This window comes from Pteropus medius, unplaced genomic scaffold (genome assembly GCF_902729225.1).
Source record: "Pteropus medius unplaced genomic scaffold, Ma_sr-lr_union100, whole genome shotgun sequence".
Lineage (NCBI taxonomy): Eukaryota > Metazoa > Chordata > Mammalia > Chiroptera > Pteropodidae > Pteropus > Pteropus medius.
This window is the reverse complement of record NW_024352784.1, coordinates 9780489-9796948: the sequence shown is the minus strand read 5'-3', so window position 1 is coordinate 9796948 and position 16460 is coordinate 9780489. Positions and strand designations below refer to the sequence as shown.

The 16460-nt window shown below is 33.2% G+C and overlaps 1 pseudogene; it reads right to left on the bottom strand.

Annotated features, from left to right (window-relative positions):
* Window positions 1-731: 731 nt before the first annotated feature.
* Window positions 732-850, bottom strand: LOC120590589 (uncharacterized; annotated as a pseudogene).
* Window positions 851-16460: the final 15610 nt, after the last annotated feature.

The window sequence follows — 16460 nt, the reverse complement described above, 5'->3', positions numbered from 1 at the left end:
TCTTGTCCTGCTCATTGTTCATGCTGTTTGCTACAACTGGAATATTGTCTCGCTTGCTTTCCGACTATATATGTATTTTACTTAACCTTTCTTAACCTCCTGTTCAGCTACATTGGGATTTGTAACTGGGCTTTTGCAATGAGATAAGGTTTTCCAGCTCTAAGCCAGGCCATAAAATACCTTGCATGGTTTGATGTTTAAAATGGCAGTGTTGTAAAACAGAAGAAACCTGGATCCCTGCTTACCACTTGGATAAATGCTCGCAAGGAGAGCAGCTTGACCCAGTCAAATGTACCAAACCCCACCCTATACACACAATAAGGTAGAGCTAAAAAGCCAAAAATTTTTTCTCCTCTATTGACTTTTTTAGGTTAAGGAGGGCTGAGGATTGATCTTTGAATTTATAAATGTGAAGTCATTACTGATCTTGGCAGGAGTGTAATTGGGCAGTAGTATTATGGATGGAAACCTGGTTAGAGTAAGTTCAAGAACAAGTGAAAGGAGAGAAATCAGAGACTATTTTGTTAAAAGAAGGAACAAGTTAATATGGCAGTGAGTGGGTAAAGAAAACTGTGGGCTCAAGAAAGGTTTGCAATTTTTTTATTTTTTATTTTTATATTTTAGGCGAGGCAAACCTTGGTTCACCTCACAGATTACAAGGACCTTGTCAGTTTATGATCCCTTGTTTTTTATTTTTATTTATTTTATTTTATTTATCTTTTTATGTTTTACACCTACAGTACCTGGTCTTCCTAGGTGGTCTACCATCCAAGTACTAACCAGGCCCAGCCCTGCTTAGTTTTCAAGATCAGATAGGATCGGGCTTGTTCAGGGTAGCATGGCCGTAGACTGTAATTTTATTTTTTTTAATTATAGCATATTTATATTGATGAAAGAAATAACTACTGGAAAGAGAAAATGTATGAACCAGGAGAGGGAGGAAGAATTGCTAGAGTAATGGCCTCTGTTGAAACCTAGTATATGTGGGAAGGTGTGGGCCTTACGTAGAAAGATAGGCAGTTGATATATTTAACAAGAGAGGAGATGAAGAAGCATACATGGCACAGGTGCAGGTATGTGAGTGGATGTCATAATAGGAGTATACAGAACCTCTCTTCATAATTGCGTTCATTTTCCAACGGAAATAGGAAACAATGTCACCAGTTAAAACTTAAAAGGATAGAGAATTGAGAAGAGAAGGGAATATATTAAGCAGCCATACAATGGCATGGGAGAGTGAATGGAATACAGAATTCCAACATGATTGTTAGCTACAAGTAATGATTGGCTTGAGTTACTGGTCATAAATGTGAAATTGTGTTTTAATTTATATGTAAAATTAATAATAATAAAGTGAGACCATTTATGTGTTCTTCTCCAGCCATGTTCATCTGTGCGGATACATGCACACGGTAGGTCAAGGGATAGATACAATCAGTTTTGTGATTATGACAAGCGAGTATGAAGAAATAGGAGTAAGGCAAGGAGGTTGAGCATATATTCAAGGAAGTGATTACAATGCTAGTTTGTGGAATTTAAGCTGGGTAAGGAGGAAATGACAGAATGGTAAGGAAGAGAAATATTGATAAAGTAAATGAGGTAAATAACAGTTTTAAACAAGAATAGGGCTCAAAAATCACAATATTAAGTGAGAAGGTTGAAAACAGGTACAATTTGATTCCATTTATGTAAATTTTTAAAACTATATATTTAAAATATGATATAGAAATATAGAAATATATTATATTATCATAGGTAGATACATGTGTAGATATATATGTATACATCATATACACATGTGTATATGTACACTATATTATATGTATATATGTACATACGTATGTGTACACACACACACAGAAGATAGGAACATACATACAACTTTCAAAATAATTTCCTGTGGAGAAGAAGGAAAAAGTCTTTAGCTTCAGTAATATTTGTAAAGCTTTATTTTTCTGTAAGAGATGATGAGATAGTGGCTAAGAATGTCAAATTTGGAGCTAGACTGCCTGGGTTCAAAACTCAGTTTTGCCACTTATTACCTTTAGGGAAATTATATAACCTCTTTGTGCCTATTTCTTTTTTCCTAAAGTACTCTGTGCCTGTTTCTTTTTTCTGTAAAATAGGTGTTGCTATAGACTCAATTGTATTTCCTCAAAATTCATATGGTAAATCCTAACTTCCAATATAATGAAATTTAGAGGTAGGTGCTCTCTCTCTATGTCATGTGGAAGCACAGCTAGAAAGAGACTATCTGCAAACCAGGAAGTGGGCTCTTACCAGAACCCGACGATGCTAGCACCCTGATCTTGGTCTCCCAGCCTCCAGATCTGTGAGAAAATAAATAGCTGAGCTGTGTAAGCAGCTCAGTCTGTGGCACTTTTTTTTTTTTCCTATGACAGCCCAAGCTAATACAGGGATAATAAAAGTACCTTGCTCATGAATATCTTAAAATACTTCTAATACTGGCAAAAATGTACTTTATAAGCAATAGCTATGACTTTAAATGACCTGAAGCCATAAAGCAAAATGAATGAATGAAGTACATGGGTGTTTGCAATAATAGCTTTAGTTTCCTTGAAGTACTTAATACTTTAAAAGAAAAGAATCCAAAAAATGTAAATCAGTTTGGCAGTAATATGGATTTGAGGTGGATAAGATTAAGACAGGGTGACAAGTTAGAAGTCTGTTTTACTAATGCTGATGAGCTATGATGGGGAGTCAGCTGGAACAGTGACAGAAGACAGGGAAGAATAAGAGATTCAAGTAGTACTTTGAATGTAAAATGACAGGAAGAGGAAGGAGGGTAAGGTAATACCTAGATTTCAGATCCCTGTGTTGAGAATGGTATTATTACCTGAAATAGGTCTTCTTCACAGCAGATTTCTTCAAGGAAGAGGACACATTAGGCTTTTGACCATTTCCATTTCAAGCTCACAATTAAGAAGGATTAGCAACAATTTCTCTATTACACCCTGCGATTTTGCTATTTAACTTTGAACTATTGTAAGTGCAGATTATAGTTGCACACATGAGTGAACACAAATGGGACAGAAGCACATGGTTAAGAAAAATGAGAGCTCATGATAAGTATTAGAGGATGGCGAAGTTTTACAAGGAAATGAAGCTTTTGGTGGTCCAGTTATTCCAGTATAGGTTGAAACTATTACAGTTACTGCTGCAGATGTGGTATTTAGTCTAAATTTGTCAGGTAAGTTTTCCAAGATCATAGCAAAAGACAGTCCTTGAGTAGCTTCTGTCACATAAATTAGATAAATACACTAGTGGGAACAGTTTCTCAAAGTGTACCTAACATCTGTATTTAAGTGAAAAACAAGGAAAATAACAGTTTATATTTTCCTAAATGCTTTTCAATTTTTAAATGTATAGTAGCTACTAGAAAATTTTGAAGATTGCCAAAGTAACTGTAACTATTATCTTGGCCATGCTAGAGTTTAAAATGATTCATTGTGTAAGGGGGGAGCAAAAGATAAAAAAAATTCAGACCAGGGAAGATGTAGTTGACGTAGAGTCATCAGAAAAGTGTTCTGTGCTAAATGACTAAAGTTAAGTGCTAAATGACTAAAGCCATTTTGTAGTGTGTAATTTAGATGGATTCAGCATCTATGTTTGACAAATACTTAGGAGGACACATCACCCTTAAGAAAATAGAAAATAATAACTATACCTCTGTTAATTTAAGTTTATCTTCTATAATTTTAATGTTTTAAATATTTAGGAAAGAACATGAGCACACACATTGAAAATACCTATTAGGTAAGAAATATTTCTTTTTCTTATTAAATATATTATTTTGTTATCTTTGTTATATGATCATCAACTAAGATGGAAAGTCTTATTTTTTAATTGATGATTTATCTGAATGAATTACTTGGAGTCTTAAGTTTTTAACTTCAAATTTCACCATCTTTAATATTATTTTTTAACAATGTAATGCCTGGAAGCCTAGTTTGGTCTATTAAGTTATTAGTCTAGCATACAGATTACTGCACAATTAATTTGCATTATTAAATGTCATAAAAAATAATATCATTTACATAATAAATATTTCAGTGCTGGAAACAGTTTATTGGTTCTCTCTTCTCTGTTATATTACACTATATGGAAATTAAAAATGTGTATCACACCCACAAGGGAATTCTAATCTAATTTCTAAGCTTCAAAATTTTATTTTTTATAATATTTCTTCAGTTGGCTAAGCTAACAAATAAGATAAAGTTTATCTACATATATTTATTTAATGACATTGGCATCCCATGATTGTTCTCTTCACTAGGAGCAGGACTGACTCAATATATAAACAGAAGAGACAGCCACTGTCGGTATGGCTTCAATGTCAAGAATTGTGCAGCCTTCCCTACCCCCAAGTGCCCAACCGATAGGCTCAAATAATATTATCACCAAAACGTGTACGTTTCTTATTCAATAAAATATTCACATATATGTTAACTTATATGAAACCCCCAAAATAATGCTGTGAAATATTAGGATGGTAAGGGATTAAACGTAAATCAACTCAGAAGCATAGTTCATCAACCAGAGAGCCAAGATTCTAATCTAACTAGAAATACTGAAACCAGGACACAAAACTTCATCTTATAATTCCATATTCTGTGTTTTTTTTATTTAAAAAAATGGAAGTTTTTCAGAGGAGCTAATTATGATTAATAACTTTATTATATTAAAAAATCCATAAAATTAGCTGAAGAAAAAATTTAGATTAAAAGTCTTAAATGCTTAATAATAAGAAGAGCATTTAGTTAAACAATCTTGCTAGAAATTAAACATACTAATTAAAATAACAGTAAAATTGAAGTTCACACATATTTATTCAAACGGTATTTTTAAGAAAAATATTCGGTTCCACTGAGATTGTGGTGAACCTGGTACACTAGTATATTTCTGAGAGAATTGTCTTTTGGCAAAACTTTTAGAAAACAATCAGTAATATTTGTATGTTGACAGCATCTTTAAATATATCCCGTGCAAATAATTCAAAAGTAGGTAAAGTTCATGTTTATGATTATGTACTGTTAGTAATAATGGTTAGATAATGGAAGTAATCACAGCATTCAAAAATGGAAAATTAGTAAGTTAAATTATTTCTAGTCGGAAATAATATGGTTTCATTTAAATGATAATTGTGATACAGTCATTCACTACTTAACTAAGGGGATATGTTCTGAGTAATGTGTTGATAGGTGAGTCCATTAATGTGCAAACATAATAGAGTACACTCACACAAACCTAAATGACATAGCTTACTACACACTGAGGCTACATGGTATAGCCTATTGTTCCTAAGGGGCAAACCTTTACAGCATGTTACTGTACAAAACAGCATGAGTTTAAATCAAGCACAAGAGGAAATGATATACTCAGGATATACGGTGAACATGAGTTTCATGAAAATGCTACTGGACTAATATAACTGTTTTACAACAAAATTTTTATAAATAGAAAGATTAAACTCTAAGATAATAATAAAAAGTATAGTAAAAACCAAAGACAGTAATATTTGTTATTTGTTTGTTCTCATTAGCAAGTATTATGTACTGTACATAATTGTATGTGCTATGTTTTTATAGATTGGCAGCACAGTAGGTTTATTTAATCCAACATCACCACAGACATGTGAGTAATGTGTTGTGCTGTGATGTTACAGTGGCTATGACATCACTAGGTGATAAGAATTTTTTAGCTTCATTATAATCTTATGGGGCCACCATTGTATATGTGCTCTGCTGTTGACCAAAAAGACGTTATGTAGTGCACGTCTGTGCTATGAAGCAGCATAGATGTGTTTATAGCATAATGTAAATTGGAAAAAAAAAACCCCAAAACCAGATGTATATGTTTATTAGAACTGTCACATTGCAAAATTATATACATACATACTGTTAAAATGTGGAAATATTAGTATTTCTGTTATGCTAGTTGGGGTTATAGGTATTTTTTTCCTATGTTTTCAACACATTATTGTAGAATATTTAAAGGAAGTACAGTAGAATAATAATCTACATTACGATGAAGCTAAAACCTGAATTTCCTCTTTGACTCCACTGTCTCTGCACCTTCAATATCAAAACATCATTAAATTTGGACACTTCTGCCTCGTACAGATCTGCCCAATTTATCGTGTTCCATTTGTTCTGCCACCACCCTACGGCAGTACACCATTATTGCTTCCTCTGATTACTATAACAACCTTTTCACATTGTTCTTCCTTTCTTTCCTGGGTCAATTCTAGCCTCTCTCCCCTTTGTATATTCTGCTTTTCTGTCATAGAAATTTTTTTTTCCCATTTTGCGTTGGATCATGCTTTTATCACCTCTGAGCTCATAGACTACCTCTCCTCTTTTTCTTTCACTGCTAACAATTACTTCAGAACTCACTTAAACATGATTAATGTTTTTTTTTTCCCAGAATCTTGCTAGCTCCTCTTCTTCCCATTCCTAAATTCTGGAGTGTTTGAAGATTCCATCTTTGGCTCTCTTCTTTGACTCCCTTACCTTTTCTATCTTTTCTCTCTTCTTAGCAGAATTTTTCTAGTTTTAAAGGTTTGAGTTTCATCTCAGTTCCAGTGATTCTCAATTTATCTCCAGCCACAGACTTAATATATCCCTGCCTCCTTGACATCTCAATATATCATAGGCATCTTTAATTGTCCATATTCAAAAAGACAAAAACCTGGGTGGCATCCTTGTATCTTTTTTCTGTGACAACCAACCTCAAATGTATCAGCAAATTATTTTGTCTTCTAATTTTGAAATATATTTAAATTTGATTACTTCTCGCCAGATTCAAGATAATCACTCTTTTCTAAGCCATCAACATCTCTTTTCTTGTCTAATGTGTTAACCTCCTAAATTGTCTTTCTGCTTCCACTCATTCCCCCTTCACTCTTCTAGTCCCCATATATTACTTAGAGGGAATCTTCTAAAAAGGTATATGTGATCATGTCATTCACCAGCTTCAAACCTGCTAATGACTTCTCATCACACTTGGATTGAAATCTGGCCATATTACCATGATCTCCAAAGATCTATATTGTTTGGTACCCATTTCTCTCTGATCTCACCTCACGCCACTTACTCTCATGCTACTGTGCTCCAGAAATAAGGCTCTTGCCATTTCTGGGACCTGCCAAGCTATTGTCTATTTCCAAGCCTTTATACTTGATACTCCCTCCACCTGGAATTATGTTTCCCCAGATCTTAGCAAGTCTTACTCCTTCATGGCATTCTAACCTCTATTAGAATTTCATTTCTTCAGGCTCCCCTCGTCTCTGCCATTAAAAAAAAAAAGTTTCTGCTTTATTTTCTTTATAAAATTAATGTACATTCTTTATAAAGTCTGGATTTTTGTTTTTATTCACTGATAAATCTCAAGAATCCATTAGTATCCCTCGTGTATAGTTGGTGCTCAACAAATATGGATTTACTGAATAGAAAGTTTTACCATTATAAATTATATTATTTGTTTGATGTGTTATTTGTGTATCTCCTTCATTAGAATGCAAATTCTCTCTTATTCATATGTGTATATCCAGTGCCCACTGGCATGTAGTAAATAGTCTCTCAAAAATATTTTTTAAAGTAATGAATAAAGGGCCTTTTCTTTATTCCTTCTTTTTAGAGTAGTTCTAAAGTTAAAGATATGTTACCTTTCTATGTTGACATACAATTAAACATTTTAAAACTCTTTGGCAAAACTGTATATTAGATATTAAAAAAACTGCATTGATAACACTAGAAAAAAATCTTTAGAGGCAAAATTTGTTGAAGTGCTTTCTATTTCTTATGGAAAGATACATAGAAAGAGACCATGAACCCCAAAGTAGCCACACCATACCGTGTCTGTCAATTGTCCTTGATTATAACATATGTCATTCATTTTCTACTTAAAGTTATCATTGTCCCTTACCAAAGAGTAACTTACTATTTATTATAACTGGGCGATTTTTATAATTTATTATAAATGGGAGACTTCAAAATACTGAGCTGTAAAATTTAAGTGATAAGAAGTTACTACAGTTCAGAGTAATGAATCATAATTTTTTTGCTTACTTTCAAGTGTTTGTCACTAATGTACAAATCAAGTGACCCATTTTTAACATTGACTATCTGTTTAAATTATTTTATTAAATAAAATTTTATTTAGAAAGAGAAATTACCTGTGGGAGTTTATCATATTAGATAGGATTCTTTATATGTAAATTATAATAAATAGGTCCTAAAGAAGGCCATTTGATTAAGTGACTTTTAAAAAAGAAAAGCTATACAGAGTTCAACTTTCTACTCAGATAAGTTGTGAAATTTTGGAAAAAATTATTTAATATGCTTCAAGTTTTCAGAGTTGTGTCCATGTCTATTTAAATGCATGGGTAAAAATGTACCATTAGAACATAGATTTGCATTCTTGATGGCACAGCAGGCAAGTAGATAATAAATGAATCCCACTTGACTTTCATGGTGGTGAAAACACCTTACTGTAATTTAGTTATTTGGTGTCCTCAGAAACAGAATTAGCACAGAAAATCAGGTATCAGGCTCTGATAAAATTCTAAGTTCAGCAGATTTTATGTCTCAAGAAAAACAAGGAGTTAAGTAGAAGAGTCAAGAAATGTTCATGAATAGTAATACGTAGATACTGAATTGACTTTGAGATTTGCTTAGACCAAATAACCAATCCAAGAAGTATGTATATGTTCTACGAGTGGTAAGAAAGCAGCTCATGGCTCCCTCTGTCTTGATCTTTGCTGATGAGGACCTCACCTGTTGCTGCTCTGAACGTGATAAGGCATGGCCATACAATGGGTCAGGGCCCTATGGGCAATTTTATATGCTTTGCTTCAAGACCGCTGTCACCAGTCACAAGCAGATAGACAATATTTGTTTTTTGGGTTTTTTTTTTTCTGCTTTTTAATGTCTTTACCTATCCCATTATTTAACTTAATATTGTAGAGAAAGTGCTCAATAAATGTTGGTCTTTTTATTATCAATCTAAAATTATATTTTCCACCTATTACAAAAGTCTAGGTAGGTTTCTGGCACATAACAGTTACTCAAAATGCTTAGCTAAATTGCATTTCCTTACTTGAGTCCATTTCTTTTTGAGAAATAAAAAACATTTAAATTCCATATTTTAAAAGTAGCTTTGAGAAAAGATTACTAGATATCACCTTAGAATACAATGATGCATGTTATGTAAGTAAAAATATAGGGCAGATAAATTCAGTTCCTTTGGATTTTAAAGTAAAAAGTAGAAGTTCCTTTGTGCCTCTGCTACGATCCAATTAGACAAAAATGTAAATATCCTTATAAAACCAGGACTTAAAAAATATTTTGGAATAATGTTTGCTAGGGAGAATTTCGGGTGGATTTGATTCTTTTGAGGATAGAATTTAGGATTATATTTCAGTTAATGCGACTTTACTTGTTTTTCGCTTGTCACACATGGGGAAGTTTTAAATATTCAATAAAATGATGTGTATGTTAGTCCTTTGGAAGCTGATTTATTTGCTCTTGGGAATTTTATTGTTATAGTTTAATAATATCCTGCTATTCTCTGAGACAACGTGAAAAGGACTATAATAATAAATAACAAAATAAAGATAATCAAGATTGAATGATTCTGATTGCACATCGACTCTCTTTTACAGTTCAGTAAGATAAATTTTTTAATTGTATAATTGCAACTGTAGAAAATATGACCTTGGTTGCAAATATTTTATACCTTGAAACCTATGCAGACAATATGATGTTTAATATTACCCTATTTGTATAATTTGGAAGGCAATCTATAATTTTTCTCTTTTATTTAGTATTCACTGCGTCAACACGCATGCACTAGATAAACGGAACTGGAGATTTAAAAAAATAACGTTAATGAATACCTACTAAAAACATCTAATATAGTAAGCAAGAGATATGTATATTTGTATTACTGATAGCAGTTCTTCAAATATATTATTATCAACTTTTAGCTAATCACAAACTTAGATAAAATATGTATTTATGTGTGTATCTATACAATACTTATGTGTACATATACGTGCATACATACACACATTCATATTATCGAAGATGTATACTATTTAAGAAAAAGGCACCAAACATAGAAATAATCTCCCTGAGTGAGAATCCCATCTTTGTCAGTTACTATGTGTGAGGCCTTAGCCAAGATATTTAAATTATTTGTACCTTGACTTCTATATTGTAACTCAACATCATAGGACTACTGTGAAGATGAAATATGTTAAATAATGGGAAGCACTCAAATTTACAACATGTCACGAATAAGTGCTTAGTAAACTACTTATTATTACTTAGTGTTTTACTTATTACGATATTTTATACCTAAACGACCTGAAGCTCAGAACTGAAGTTGTCTGTTCAAGCTCACCTAACTAGTAAAGACTTGGGTTTCAGCCAAAATGTGGCACAATTCAAAGACCATGCTTATTCTTGTTATAAGTCCCAGATTTCTGAACAGTCTCTACTTGTTTATTGAGGAAATTAATAACGACCTTTCTAGTGATTATCCTGAAGCTAACTCATCATATACTTCAGCTTGAGTGTCTGTATCTTCAGTGTTGACACTAAGATAGCCAGCATGGAGTGAGAAGCATGATGGTTAAAGAAGGAAAGACATTTGATAAGCCCAGCTTGATGTTTTAATTAAAATCAGAGTTGATCTTTCCTAGACATAAATCTTCCTATTTTGCTAGATTTCAATGTAAGAAGACTTCTATGTATTGTTCTCTTAAGTCAAAACATCTGGAATACAATATCATTCCCTCAATTCCTCATACATGAGACATCCCTCCTGCTCCCAGGGCTTTTGCTTGTGCCATTCACTATGCCTAAAATGTTTCTTTCTTCCGAATACTCCCCTCTGCCAACACACATACACATGGATTCCAGCTGTTCTTTTACAACGCCATTCTTTTATCACATCAGAATGAAAGACATGACCAAGTTCTTCTTTTATAGTAAATTCAAAGTACTAGATAGCTCTTTTTAAAAAAAATTAAAAAAAAAATACTTTTAACACAGTTGTAATTTTGCATTTATTCATATAGATTTTTTACTTATTCCTGCTTCTTATAAACTTCACAAGAATAGGGCTACATATTTTTATTATGTTGATACCTACCAGTACATCCCCAGGAAGTAGCTTTTTTAAAAGCTTAAGTGAAATAATAGTTTCAATACAATTTTCTTCTTTTCTTAGAAAACATGCTGCCATGGGAAAACTATGTTTCTTTTCTTTCTATTAGTAGCTTTGAGTAACCTTGTGATATATTGAAAAGACCATGAGCTTTTACATATCCCTGGGTTTGAATCCTGGCTCAGCCTTTGTGTAATGTATTTTAGTTCTTGAAGATTCTGATTACTCCTTATTCAAATAGATATTAATTTATATCTCACAGTGTAGTTCCAACTCTTAATGAGATATTGATCAAATGCAATTAGGCAGTGTGAGTTTCCTAACACTATACTCAAGCTTTCCTTTGCACAAATAATGTTGGATATGCAAGTGTTTGAGTTGATGGTGTACTTACTGCCACCAGAGCATGAATCAGATTCTAGATGTTCAATGTGATATATGTTAATCAATATAAAAAAATCTCACTTCCTTGAAGTCATCCTTAGGTAAAATTAATTGCTAGTTTAGTCATTGTTTGTAGTCTGTTTTGTTAGTATCACAAGGACTAATAATTTTTAATTCTATTTTTAATTTCATACTAATTATTTAGAATATGTATATTTTCCTTCTTTTGTTCCATTCAGAGCTCTGCTAGGGGAGATACAAAATGAGGTTGGCACAAACTCTGCCATTCATCTTGGAGTTCATTGGCATAGGCCAAGGTTAAAATAATATAGTAACAGGTCAATATTACTATGTAATTTTAGAAATCCTTTGTATGGTATGGTTACTGTGTATCAGACATTGTGTAAGCACCACGGTGGAGACATTGCAGGAAGAGAAAATTGCAGCTGGAAAGACATGGTAATGTGAAAAGGGATTGGTGGGTACTAGAATGGTGGCCAAGTCTAAGAGGCCAGAGGACTGTGGGTATTATAGAAGAGAGGAGGAAACTGAGATTGAGTAGAGATGAAAATATGAGATAGATCACAGAATTTTGCCAGTTATTCTATAAATTTCTTTTCTGTTTCCTGAAAACAACATGGCAATGTCAGCATACTTTTAGCAGGAAAATGATATCCTACACCTGTTTAGTAAAGGCAAACTCGTTCACTTACAAATATTGTCTTTCTCTAAAAATTGCCTTCCATTAAGGCAAGGGCCACATTTTTTCCTTTTATGTGTTTCTTTAATTTATGAATTGAGAGGTACAGAATAGTCCATGACACATTATATGTATGTTGTAGAGTATACAAACTAACATTTAATTCCCAATATGACTTACAAACCTTTGGAAATAAGGAAACAAGGTATTTATTATTTTAAGTGTTTATAAGTAGATCTCTATAAGCTTAGAGAGATTTTTATATGGATTATGTCATTCATTTCATGATATTCCTCTAGATAGGATGGGAGAGGAGGAAGCCAGACATTAAAAAAGTACTTTGAAATCTTGGTAAGGCTCATAGGCATGACTGACCAACCTTAAAGGTACTTGTAAGCACCCTTAAAATTTGGGCTATACAGAAACCAGAGGCCTGCAGGTGGTAATCCTCAAGTCTTATTCTCTACAGTCATATCTTTATACATTGATATCCACAAGATCTTGTCAATAAGGTAAATTCCAATATAGCAGCACTTGAGCTAAAGAGAGTATTCAAGCATCTAAACAATTGATGCATTTTTATCAGATTAAACAACAGCCATAAAATAAAATCAAAACAAGAGCCCAATAACAGATTTTTTTTTTACCAGTTCTGTTGTAGAATCATTTAATAACTTTACCATTTTATTTTAAAGGAATGAAAACAAGAAAGGAGGATTTGAAAACAAAATTCTCCCGTCTTGAGGTATACATCTTACAATTAGAGAAGGACAATGTGAAAACTTGTCATAGTATGAAAATTAAAGTTTGAAAGCAAGAAAGATAAAATTCTTCTCCCAACCCTACTCTCTTCTCTCTCCTCTGCTTTCCTTTCACTTTCTCTTGCATTTTTTCTTATACTGTTTCCTTCCAGCATGAATTCAAGCATAGCATTATGTTGCTGATATATTTTAATCACTGACATTCATATCATGTATACGTATATATTTTTGTCATGTGTTTTAGTTTTCTTCTCTATTTTGTTTTTCCCAAGTTACACATTTGCTCTCTGTTAGAGATAGTACCACCTGCTCTAGAAACCACACTGCAGATTAATGCGATGTCATAGTATAGGAAGAGCAGAAAAATGACAAAGACAGTAAGAAACAGTTGAGGAAACTGGGCATATTTTTGTTGAAAAAAAGAACAGGTTAATGTAGGATATAAATTGATGTCTGAAAATATGTGAAGATTAGTCATGAGGCAGAACCTAAATATATTCTTTGAAGTTCTCAAGACAGGACAGAGATAAAACTAATAGACATTTCAGGTAGGTAGATTTCTGTCTAGAGAAAAGCCCTTTATAACGAAGACTGCCTAGCAATGCAATGGACTCCTAATAGAAAAATCCATTTCTTATGGCTGAAAGAGTTAGAGAGAGGTCAGCTGGCCAGTTGTTGAAAATATTGCAGAAGAACTTTCCACACTGGTCAACAGTGATGACATGTAAAATTGATTTTAGTCCTAAGATTCCAAACTCATTGGGCATTTTTTCGAGGTTATAAAACACATGTACCTTCCATTGGATTGTGCTAGAATACCCACTGGATCTTCTCAGGCTTAAATAAGTATTAGACCCTTGGGACTACAATAGGCCACACTGGAGTCTACTTAAAAGATCAGACTGGAGGAGCTGTGGCTGGCTGAATGGACAGTGTCAAGCCTTCCTCTTTTTGGCAGTCAAGGCAGCAGTTCGTACAGCCATCCAGAGGTTGTCTTTTTCCAGATGATAACTTCAGGTCCAAGAAGACTCTAGGTTGGTGGCTACTGGGTTGCTTTGGCTTAAAAGCTCCATATCCCGGAGGGGCCATTATCTTCTTTACACTCCATAGGAATAGCTTCCAGAGTTACCATACAGGACATATTAAGTACAATGCAATGTTACACGACACTCAGAGAATCCCAAAGCATGGTGTTCATCATGTAATTATAGTTTATTTATAGTTCTTCCCAGTCCAGATGTAGTTGACAGCTCAGGGATAATTTTTGTGATAAGCTATGTTGCCTAGAAACATGGTGACTTTCTTAGTCTGATCGGGTTTTTCAGGGAAGCAGAGCTAGAGAATTAGCTGAAGGTCAGGTACTCATGCAGTAATATATTGTTGATACTTTGCCTACAGTAGCATTCAGAAATGTAACATAATAATAACATTTTAAAGCACTGAGTATGATGTCACCCCCTATGCTAAGCAGCTTGAGTTCAAGATTTCGTTTATTCTTCAAAGCATAACTATGTTCCAGTTACTATTTTTATCCTCATTTTATGGACAAGGAAATTAAGTCTTGAGAGAATAAGGAACTTCGCAAGGTCATACAACTAGCTAATAAGTGACAGAGTCAGAATTTGAATCTGGCTTTTTCTGTCTCCAGAGTCTGAGATCTTAACTATTTGTTTATTCACCAACTATCTGTTGACCTCCAATTCTGTGCCAATAAGTGGACTAAAAGCTAGCGATAAAAGAATTGAACAAGACACATATGGAACCTATATATTGCATGTAGCAAAATTTATTATTTTTATTTACAAATGGAAAATATCCAAGGACTAAATTATATTGAAGAAAGTTTCATTGATGCCAGGGATGTGAGCAATAAACCCAGGAGCTAATTAGCTTCCCAAATAAAATGACTTTGAGAGAACAGGGACAACCCCTAGGCTCTGCTTCTTCCTTAGAATTGATCAAATAAAGGGCAGATGAAGGCCTGAGTTACCACAGCCTTGGGCTAGTATAGTGTTGCTTCTGTAATTTTGGAAACCTTTAAGCAATTCTTTTTAGTACCTCAGAAGAAAGAAAAAGGATACCATGGCATACCTCAGTATATTCTCCTGAGAAATGAAAGTTAATTTAATAATAGCAGCCACTTAAAAATAAATGAGTTCAGCTAAATTAAATAGATGAATAATAGAGTATTACATACAACTTACATTATGACTTTGACTGGTTATCCTATAGTAGACTTAAGTCCCCATTCTCAATGTTTGCATGGAAGAGAAAAATTTATGGATTTGAAAGGAGCTTTGAGGTAGGGTTGCCAGGTAAAATGCATAAACTACGTTAAATTTGAATTTCAAATAAACAAATTTCTTGTATAAATATATCTCAAATATTGTATGGGACATACTTTTACAAAAACAGCTGTTGTTTTCTTTAAGTTCAAATTTAGCTTGGTGCACTGTATTTTTATTTGCAAAATCTGGCAAATCTACTTCAGTGGTACCTGTGCTTGGCATTGCAAACCTGCCTTTGCAGGACTGGGACAGATTCTGCCCCATCCAATAAGTGTTTACTGAGGCCTACTGTATGTCTGACAAGATTAGAGATAGATGTGTAGATTGATATAGATGATTATTATACAAGGTGAAAAAATAATTTGAAAGTCAAGAAGTGAGTAAAAAAATAAAAATAACCATGAAATAGCCAATATTTATAAAACTCTGTTCTCTATATAGACACTGTGTTAAGCACTTAGATACAATCTCTCACTAGATCTTCACAACAACCATATGGAGTAAGTGCATTTCATATTATAGAGGAACTTACATGTAAAACTTGGAGTTGTTAACTAACTTACACCAGCACGCATGGATGATATGTGATAGAGCCAGGATCAAGGCTTTGGTCTGCTTGATGCCAGAGTTTGAGCTTTGATCTATAACTGCCACTAAAATGGCACTGAGTAAATACAGTTAACTAAGAAAAGCTCTCTTGCGAAGGTGCCTTGAATTATATTTTATAGTGCAATTAAGAAGTGGCCATATGAACAAAATAGATGGTGGAAGTAAGGAGAATCTTCTTGAGAAAACACTATGCCTGAAAAGTGATGTGCATATGAAGAAAAACAATAAAGGAGGACAGAAATATGGAAAGGAAGCCAGACAATGTTAGGTTTAGAATTCACCTATTTAAGAAATACTTTCTAATTGTTTCATTTTAGCCAAATATTGATAATTTCTATTTATAGAGAAGCATGTTAGGATCACTTTAATATTAAAAGTAAGTATAAATACAATAAAATACGTAAAAGAATAATAAGTAAAAATGGTAAATATAGTAATGACCTTTCTTATGTTGATGTACATACTACTATGTTTTTATCACAAATGGATACTGGATTTTGTCAAATGCTTTTTTCTGCATCT